At 45.1% G+C, this 10,000-nt stretch overlaps 1 non-coding gene across 1 annotated transcript; it reads right to left on the bottom strand.

The window, feature by feature from the left end:
• Positions 1-6,023: 6,023 nt before the first annotated feature.
• Positions 6,024-6,142, bottom strand: LOC123745897 (5S ribosomal RNA). The gene has a single exon (XR_006771433.1). It is a non-coding gene; the product is annotated as a 5S ribosomal RNA (ribosomal RNA).
• Positions 6,143-10,000: the final 3,858 nt, after the last annotated feature.

Here is a 10,000-nt window from a genome sequence, read left to right as displayed (position 1 = left end):
TTCAAAACAACGTCTGCAAGAGAGCAAAACCTCATAGTATCAAATATAAATAACTTAGAATACCCAGAATACCCAGAATAAAGGGTTTAGGCTTCAGAGTATATTTGGAATAGATGCCATCCCATATAACTCGCCATGATGACGGACGTGGCAGCCAAATTAACATACTACGAGGCTGTAGAGGACCAGACATAGGTAACCTCATCTCTGTTACATCACACTCTCAAAACACTTGAAAACACCAGTGAAACAATTTTTTGTTTAGACCTGAAACCAATGTATATGGGCAACCTAAACCGTCCAGCAGAGTGTTGCCTTGGTAAGGGCGGGCCAGTGTTGCCTTGGTAAGGGCGGGCCAGTGTTGCCTTGGTAAGGGCGGGCCAGTGTTGCCTTGGTAAGGGCGGGCCAGTGTTGCCTTGGTAAGGGCGGGCCAGTGTTGCCTTGGTAAGGGCGGGCCAGTGTTGCCTTGGTAAGGGCGGGCCAGTGTTGCCTTGGTAAGGGCGGGCCAGTGTTGCCTTGGTAAGGGCGGGCTAGTGTTGCCTTGGTAAGGGCGGGCCAGTGTTGCCTTGGTAAGGGCGGGCCAGTGTTGCCTGTGGCAGGTCGCTGCAAGGGACGAATCTCCCAGCCCTGAGCATTCCATGTGTAAACTGTGTGAGCAAGAACTGGGCAATGATCTCGCACGATGGATTACTAAATGTCCAGTCATTAGACCCTTCACACCTGCCAGCGTGAGGTACCTGGGGCCAGATTCACGAAAGCACTTACGCAAGCACTTACGAACCTGTACATCTTTTCTCAATCTTTGGCGGCTTTGTTTCCAATTATTAAACAGTTAATGAGCTCCGAAGCACCAGGAGGCTGTTTATAACAATAACAACAGTTGATTGGGAAGTTTTCATGCTTGTAAACTGTTTAATAAATGTAACCAAAGCCGTCAAAGATTGAGGAAAGATGTACACGTTCGTAACTGCTTTCGTGAATCTGGCCCCTGGAGCTTTCTCAGTCCTTTATTCACTCTCGTGGTCTAGAGGATGTCCTCATACTACATCCACAGTCTGCAACCGCAGACTGTGGGGGGGGGGGGGGGGGGAAATTCTATACTAAATTGAATTAGCGAGCGTCTCTAGTATTCACAAAAACCAATTATAAAAGGAAATGTAATTAATACAATTAATTTAACATGAAATCGATTCGTTTATCTTGCAGCAAGTCTTACAATGGTGAATGAAACTAACAACGTGAACAGATTTGCAATGAGACTCTGTAGTGTTTACTGTAGCCTGCAGGTAGGGAGCTGAATCCCCAACCCGTTCTCGCACTTTAAGTCAATATTGACTTATTAAATAAATGCATATGTGACATACTAATTTATTGTGAATATTTTAGTTTACCTTGAAAAGCTTCATAGAAAACACCGACCTTACCTAACCTTCTTAGTATGTTAAGATAAGCATCTTATTGCTTCGTAATTACAATTATTCTTAACCTATTATAGGTATAGGTTAAGTAATAATAACAACCCCATATCCTGTAAGAATTAACCACGTCACTAATTTAGCAAGTGACCACATGTAAGGTTAGGTCATTGACAGTATACAGACAAGACTGCACACATATCCCTGTATGACCAACCATACAGGGGTATATAACTCTTCAATATAATCCAGCGGTGGCTGCATGAATGCCAATGTTACTAAACATTGAAATATACAAAAAAATCTCCCCCGTGAGATCTAATTAACGACTTACCAACACCTGCGATAAACATAGTTGACACTAACTGCAGACTACACCAGCCGGACTCTACACAAAACATTAGCAGCAGTGCGTGTAAGGGCCAATCAGCCTGACAGCTGAGTGGAGAGCGCTTCGGATTCGTAGTCCTGAGGTTCGGGGTTCGATCCCCGGTGTAAGCGGAAACAAATGAGCAGTTTTTTTCTCATTGATGCCCCTGTTCAACCTAGCAGTAAATAGGTACCTGGGAGGTAGACAGCTGTTACGGGCTGCTTCTTTGGGGGTGTGTAACAAAAAGGAAGCCTGGTCGAGGACCGGGCAGCGGGGACGCTAAGCCCCGAAATCATCTCAAGAAGAAGGGTACTGCGGTTTGGAGACAGTAGACCTTATAACAATACCCAGCTTACTAACAGGTCTCGGTTTCGTTATCTGCCGAGACATGACATTTGCAAACATAACATCACTGATCGATAATATTCTGCCCGAAACGCTTTGCGTAATAGCGGCTTTAGGCATTGTATGTACTAGTTCTATCTATAAATTCATATTTTTTGATGAATTATATCTATTAAATCTATTTAATAGATTTCTACATATCTATTAAATTCATAATATTTGTATCATCCCTTGTATGTACTTTACCTAAATAAACATTTGAATTCGAATTTTTTAATATTTTCAATATTAATATAATTATTAACTTTTAATTTAACGCGTAATAATGTTTATGAATAATTGTCAAATACGCACCGACTGAACAGTTTATTACTAGAGGCTCAGTCAAAACACGCCTCTCTCCAGTTTGACTGTAGATGCCAGTCATCATATTCTTACACGGTATAATGACATGCTGAATCATGTGGTAGGCAGGGCCATGCTGAATCATGAGGTAGGCAGGGCCATGCTGAATCATGTGGTAGGTAGGGCCATGCTGAATCATGTGGTAGGCAGGGCCATGCTGAATCATGTGGTAGGTAGGGCCATGCTGAATCATGAGGTAGGCAGGGCCATGCTGAATCATGTGGTAGGCAGGGCCATGCTGAATCATGTGGTAGGCAGGGCCATGCTGAATCATGTGGTAGGTAGGGCCATGCTGAATCATGAGGTAGGCAGGGCCATGCTGAATCATGTGGTAGGCAGGGCCATGCTGAATCATGTGGTAGGCAGGGCCATGCTGAATCATGTGGTAGGCAGGGCCATGCTGAATCATGTGGTAGGCAGGGCCATGCTGAATCATGTGGTAGGCAGGGCCATGCTGAATCATGAGGTAGGCAGGGCCATGCTGAATCATGTGGTAGGCAGGGCCATGCTGAATCATGTGGTAGGCAGGGCCATGCTGAATCATGTGGTAGGCAGGGCCATGCTGAATCATGTGGTAGGCAGGGCCATGCTGAATCATGTGGTAGGCAGGGCCATGCTGAATCATGTGGTAGGCAGGGCCATGCTGAATCATGTGGTAGGCAGGGCCATGCTGAATCATGTGGTAGGCAGGGCCATGCTGAATCATGAGGTAGGCAGGGCCATGCTGAATCATGAGGTAGGCAGGGCCATGCTGAATCATGAGGTAGGCAGGGCCATGCTGAATCATGTGGTAGGCAGGGCCATGCTGAATCATGTGGTAGGCAGGGCCATGCTGAATCATGTGGTAGGCAGGGCCATGCTGAATCATGTGGTAGGCAGGGCCATGCTGAATCATGTGGTAGGCAGGGCCATGCTGAATCATGTGGTAGGCAGGGCCATGCTGAATCCTACGGCAGGCAGGACCATGCTGAATCATGTGGTAGGCAGGGCCATGCTGAATCATGAGGTAGGCAGGGCCATGCTGAATCATGAGGTAGGCAGGGCCATGCTGAATCATGAGGTAGGCAGGGCCATGCTGAATCATGTGGTAGGCAGGGCCATGCTGAATCATGTGGTAGGCAGGGCCATGCTGAATCATGAGGTAGGCAGGGCCATGCTGAATCATGAGGTAGGCAGGGCCATGCTGAATCATGTGGTAGGCAGGGCCATGCTGAATCATGTGGTAGGCAGGGCCATGCTGAATCCTACGGCAGGCAGGGCCATGCTGAATCATGAGGTAGGCAGGGCCATGCTGAATCATGTGGTAGGCAGGGCCATGCTGAATCATGAGGTAGGCAGGGCCATGCTGAATCCTAGGGCAGGCAGGCAGGGCCATGCTGGCATACGTCTGATAATGGCACACTTGGTTTAAACAACTGACAGTCATGCTTCATGGGGAATTTTCAGTGCATTACTAATTAATATTTGTTAATTAGCGTCCATGTTGTACAGCATCGTAATAACTTCTTCAATAGCAACTCGCACATAATTTATAAATATATAAAAAAAAAATTCATTGTAAATATTGTTACTGCAGAAACTGTTTTCTTTCATTTCAGAGAGAGCGAGAGAGTGAGAGAGTGAGAGAGGGGAAGGGAACTATGAGAAGGTGCAAAGCCATTGCGACTTTATAGCACTTGGAAGCGATCAGGATAAGGATATGGGATGGGACGTGGGGAAGGAATGATGCCCAACCACTTGGACGGTCGAAGGATTGAACGCCGACCTGCATGAAGCCTGACCGTCACTCAACCGTCCAGCACAAGTGGTTGGGCAGAGGGAGCGAGTAAGAGAACATAGTGTACCACGCTCTAAAGACCACCTTGGTTCATGAAGGCGCCACTGATGTTTACCAGCTTGGCATACCTCGCTAATGTTACCTCGCTAATGTTACCTCGCTTATGTTACCTCGCTTATGTTACCTCGCTAATGTTACCTCGCTAATGTTACCTCGCTAATGTTACCTCGCTAATGTTACCTCGCTAATGTTACCTCGCTAATGTTACCTCGCTTATGTTACCTCGCTAATGTTACCTCGCTAATGTTACCTCGCTAATGTTACCTCGCTAATGTTACCTCGCTAATGTTACCTCGCTTATGTTACCTCGCTAATGTTACCTGGCTAATGTTACCTCGCTAATGTTACCTCGCTAATGTTACCTCGCTAATGTTACCTCGCTTATGTTACCTCGCTAATGTTACCTCGCTAATGTTACCTCGCTAATGTTACCTCGCTAATGTTACCTCGCTAATGTTACCTCGCTAATGTTACCTCGCTAATGTTACCTCGCTTATGTTACCTCGCTAATGTTACCTCGCTAATGTTACCTCGCTAATGTTACCTCGCTAATGTTACCTCGCTAATGTTACCTCGCTAATGTTACCTCGCTAATGTTACCTCGCTAATGTTACCTCGCTTATGTTACCTCGCTAATGTTACCTCGCTAATGTTACCTCGCTAATGTTACCTCGCTAATGTTACCTCGCTAATGTTACCTCGCTAATGTTACCTCGCTAATGTTACCTCGCTAATGTTACCTCGCTAATGTTATCTCGCTAATGTTACCTCGCTAATGTTACCTCGCTAATGTTACCTCGCTAATGTTACCTCGCTAATGTTACCTCGCTAATGTTACCTCGCTAATGTTACCTCGCTAATGTTACCTCGCTAATGTTACCTCGCTAATGCGGGCCTCCGCCGACAGTTTTGTGGGAGATTTATCTACTTTCTGAATTGTTCTTTTTCAAACTCGAACATCTCTATGTCATACCTGGTTGATACCTGGTTGATGGGGTTCTGGGAGTTCTTCTACTCCCCAAGCCCGGCCCGAGGCCAGGCTTGACTTGTGAGAGTTTGGTCCACCAGGCTGTTGCTTGGAGCGGCTCATATATCGGGTAATGTCCTTCATTCTTTTATAAATAAGCTGAATTATTTCCTTCACTACAATAACTCCCATGCTTCCCAGGTCTCTCACTTAAGACTGTTAAACCCGCCAAACACACACCGAAACTACGACGTTGGTACAACGTTCGAACAAGTTTTAACACCTCCTAACCAGTTACAAGTTGTAACAACGTTCTAATACGTCATAAACACGTTAAGCCAAGATGTAACAACTTTATTACAAGTTGTAACAAGCGGATAATAGAGACAGTTTCGGTTTGTGTTTCCAGGGATAATTCTGTCCTTATCATCAGCAGAGTCAGACTAGACTGAACACATCTTGGAGGCTTCTGTGTTGTAGCTCCACATACCACCATCACATTTTTTGTTCAGCTCCTGTTTTGTTTAGTCAGACGACCACCACATTCATACACAGTTTTCTCCTGACCTGACTGTTTGGGTTACTCTTTAGCAAGTTCAAGTTCAAGTATGATTATTGAGATAAGCAATAAATACATCTCAAAGGGATAGAGTAGCTTAGGCTATTTCTACCCCCTAACATTATTGCCAACAGCATTTGGTGTTCCCAGGCGGTCACCCATCCAAGTACTAACCAAACCCAACGTTGCTTAACTTCGCTGATCGGACGAGAAGCGGTGTTCTCAACGTGGTATGGCCGTTGACAACTACTCTTTAGCACTGTAACCTGACATTCTTTAATATGTATTTATTTTCTCCGACTGTAACGCAATATTTCTTGATCTTTTACAGTTGTGGTGGTTCTCTGTCCTATGTCTATGTATCTCATCTATGCTCTCCCGCTTTGACCTCCTACCTCAAGTCCGGGGAGCCGGTCGGCCGAGCGGACAACACACTGGACTTGTGATCCTGTGGTCCCGGGTTCGATCCCGGGCGCCGGCGAGAAACAATGGGCAGAGTTTCTTTCACCCTATGCCCCCTGTTACCTAGCAGTAAAATAGGCACCTGGGTGTTAGTCAGCTGTCACGGGCTGCTTCCTGGGGATGGAGGCCTGGTCGAGGACCGGGCCGCGGGGACACTAAAAAGCCCCAAATTCATCTCAAGATAACTCAAGATAACTCAAGATAACTCAAGATAACTCAAGATAACTCAAGATAACTACCTCAAGTCATTAGTAACTCAAGGATTGATAATGAACTTTTGCTTCATTGTTCCTTACTCAAGGAATAAATCTGCCTTCATCTTCTGAATATTTCTGAACATCAGAGTCCAATATAATACAGGTTTGTTTCAGAGTTTAGTCTATCACTTCAATCCAAGTCCCTCATTCTGCCATACTCCCCTCTCTAGTTTAGCGATTTTCTACTACCTTCTCCCTTCCTCTTGTACTGACTTTCATTTCATCAATACTGTGAACCTCAGCAAACAATGGCTCCTAGAATGTTGTTTTATTTAATATCTGCCCCATCGTGGGTGAAGACAAGGTTGAGCCTGATGCCCCATCGTGGGTGAAGACAAGGTTGAGCCTGATGCCCCATCGTGGGTGAAGACAAGGTTGAGCCTGATGCCCCATCGTGGGTGAAGACAAGGTTGAGCCTGATGCCCCATCGTGGGTGAAGACAAGGTTGAGCCTGATGCCCCATCGTGGGTGAAGACAAGGTTGAGCCTGATGCCCCATCGTGGGTGAAGACAAGGTTGAGCCTGATGCCCCATCGTGGGTGAAGACAAGGTTGAGCCTGATGCCCCATCGTGGGTGAAGACAAGGTTGAGCCTGATGCCCCATCGTGGGTGAAGACAAGGTTGAGCCTGATGCCCCATCGTGGGTGAAGACAAGGTTGAGCCTGATGCCCCATCGTGGGTGAAGACAAGGTTGAGCCTGATGCCCCATCGTGGGTGAAGACAAGGTTGAGTCTGATGCCCCATCGTGGGTGAAGACAAGGTTGAGCCTCATTGGTCGACAACCTTCCCCTTGCTCCTCTGATCCGTGTCCTCTCTCTCTCTCTCTCTCTCTTGCATCCTCTCTCTGATTATCTTCCCTTTCCATAGATTCTAGTTTTTACTTCTGTTTTTTTACATTATTCACCATCTTTAAAATTGTGTGTGTCATCCCATTCCCTACACTCTGGCCCACACTCGCACTAGTGTGGTCACTACACACTTTTTCATTAACCCTCGGGAACCCACTTTTCGCTAGCGTGTTAAGAATGATCTGTCCCCCTGGTTGATACCTGGTTGATGGGGTTCTGGGAGTTCTTCTACTCCCCAAGCCCGACCCGAGGCCAGGCTTGACTTATTAGAGTTTGGTCTACCAGGCTGTTGCTTGGAGCGACCCGCAGGCCTACATACCCACCACAGCCCGGTTGGTCTGCACACTGCACACATATGGTTATCTTGAGATGATTTCGGGGCTTTAGTGTCCCCGTGGCCCGGTCCTCGACCAGGCCTCCACCCCCAGGAAGCAGCCCGTGACAGCTGACTAACTCCCAGGTACCTATTTACTGCTAGGTAACAGGGGCATTCAGGGTGAAAGAAACTTTGCCCATTTGTTTCTGCCTCGTGCGGGAATCGAACCCGCGCCACAGAATTACGAGTCCTGCGCGCTATCCACCAGGCTACGAGGCCCCTTCGTAGGAAGGGGCACCAGTTGCTGAGGAAACTGGTGCACACAGTTTCAAAAAGTACCATTTAACCAGGAGGATGGGTTGGTTAGATTCACACTATCACGTAAGTAGCGTAATGACGACAATAACTCCGTTATTAATACACGAGTAAATATCAGTATCACGAAGGCACTGATGAAACAAATAGTTTTATCAGTGATAATAAATTATTCCGGAATAATCATTTCACTCTCACTGATATCTTCTGGAAATCGGTTATAACCCGTTGTGATGGTGGACAACACTGACGAGAGCAACCCATCCTCCAAATTGACAGTAAGTTTTAATACTATGTGTAATAAGTAGATTTTCTGACTGTCATACATAGTACATAATTGCACTTACGGGACTGTTACATTTACCTCCCCATTTAATTCTCCTCGTTTTCTGTTAAGACACGCAGAATTTTGGGATGAACTTTTAAAGTTGAGTTTGCTATATACAAGTTTTAAATATCAGGAATTTCACTTTTAGTTTTATTAAACAAGAGATTTTATATAAAATTTTAAAATATCCTGAGTTATTTTACATTTTACTGAAATTTTTCAGTTTTGTTTTATAAAACTAATAACAATATCGCTATAGGTTAAGTAGTAGTTGTAATTAAGAAGCAATAAAATGCTTACCTTCAAAAACTAAGACGGTTAGGTGAAGTCGTGGTTTTCTATTCAGCTTTTCAGGTAAACTCAAATATTCACAATATATTTGACTACGATTTAATACCAAATGTAAATAAGTACAATTCCTGTCATACATAGTACATAATTGCACTATTGCGTGTGTGCGCGTGCGTGCGTGTGTGTGCGTGCGCGCGTGTGTGTGTGTGTGTGTGTGTGTGTGTGTGTGTGTGTGTGTGTGTGTGTGTGTGTAAAACAGCATAATTACTAAGGTAAATAGTACACTACACATTTATGAGGATAAGTAGAGGAGTCAAACAAGATAACTCCGATAAGCTCTTATATCAGTCCAATAAATATATATCAACATTCCTGGGCTCTTGCATAGCACGAGTCACTTACAGTCACCGCTGCAGTCAGGCGGGAGACAGGATGGGGTGCATGTTGCTTCCCCTCTCACAACAATGGAAATATTTAAGAACATAAGAACATAAGAACAAAGATAACTGCAGAAGGCCTATTGGCCCATACGAGGCAGCTCCTATTCTATTTATCTATAGACTCCAGGGTAGGTCCTCAAACTGAACTTGTAGCGCTGAAGTGACTTCATCGAGTAGTGAACACGCTGTTCTACTCTGTGCCTTTCTCTCCTTGTGTCGAGACGAAAATCACGTTACAGCACAATGATACAACAACGTTGATCTGCGCAAATGGCTTCGCCTTCCAAAGTGAGTCCGGCCATTTTCTCAATACTTACAGTGTTTGCTGCTTGATGTGGAGAACGCAGAACATGACTATTCCTCCACGCTGGTGTGAGCAATCTGTCCTCTTAAAAAGAACGTCGCTTTTGGCCATATGGCCGAATATGGACGGAATTTGAAAATGAAAAAAAATGAAAATAAATTTGGGATTTTTTTTTTTCAACAACAGTAAGTTAAGGGTCCTCTGATAGGTTAGGTGGGCAGGAAATTCTCATAAAGTTTCAATGGTTATGAAAAACGTTAATGGAAAGTTTCCTTTTCTAACCTTACCGAGTAAGCCGGACGACTCAAACAGAAAACGGGACAGTACGTCACTTTTGTGAGTCGATTTCATTTCAAATTACGTCCACTTTTGGCCATAGTGCGCATACTAGCCAAAAGTGTTTTGTTTTTAAGAGGACGGGTTGGTCCATCACAGTCTCTCACATCGACCAGTCTTACAACAGTAACCCCTCTCATGATGGAGCACTTACAACTTACTGTCAGTCTTGCACAAACTACTTCCTAACGACCAGGGGCCAGATT

This window comes from Procambarus clarkii, chromosome 88, assembly GCF_040958095.1.
Source record: "Procambarus clarkii isolate CNS0578487 chromosome 88, FALCON_Pclarkii_2.0, whole genome shotgun sequence".
NCBI classification, from domain to species: Eukaryota; Metazoa; Arthropoda; class Malacostraca; order Decapoda; family Cambaridae; genus Procambarus; species Procambarus clarkii.
Note: the sequence above shows the minus strand (reverse complement) of the source record. Positions and strands in the feature narration are given on the sequence as shown.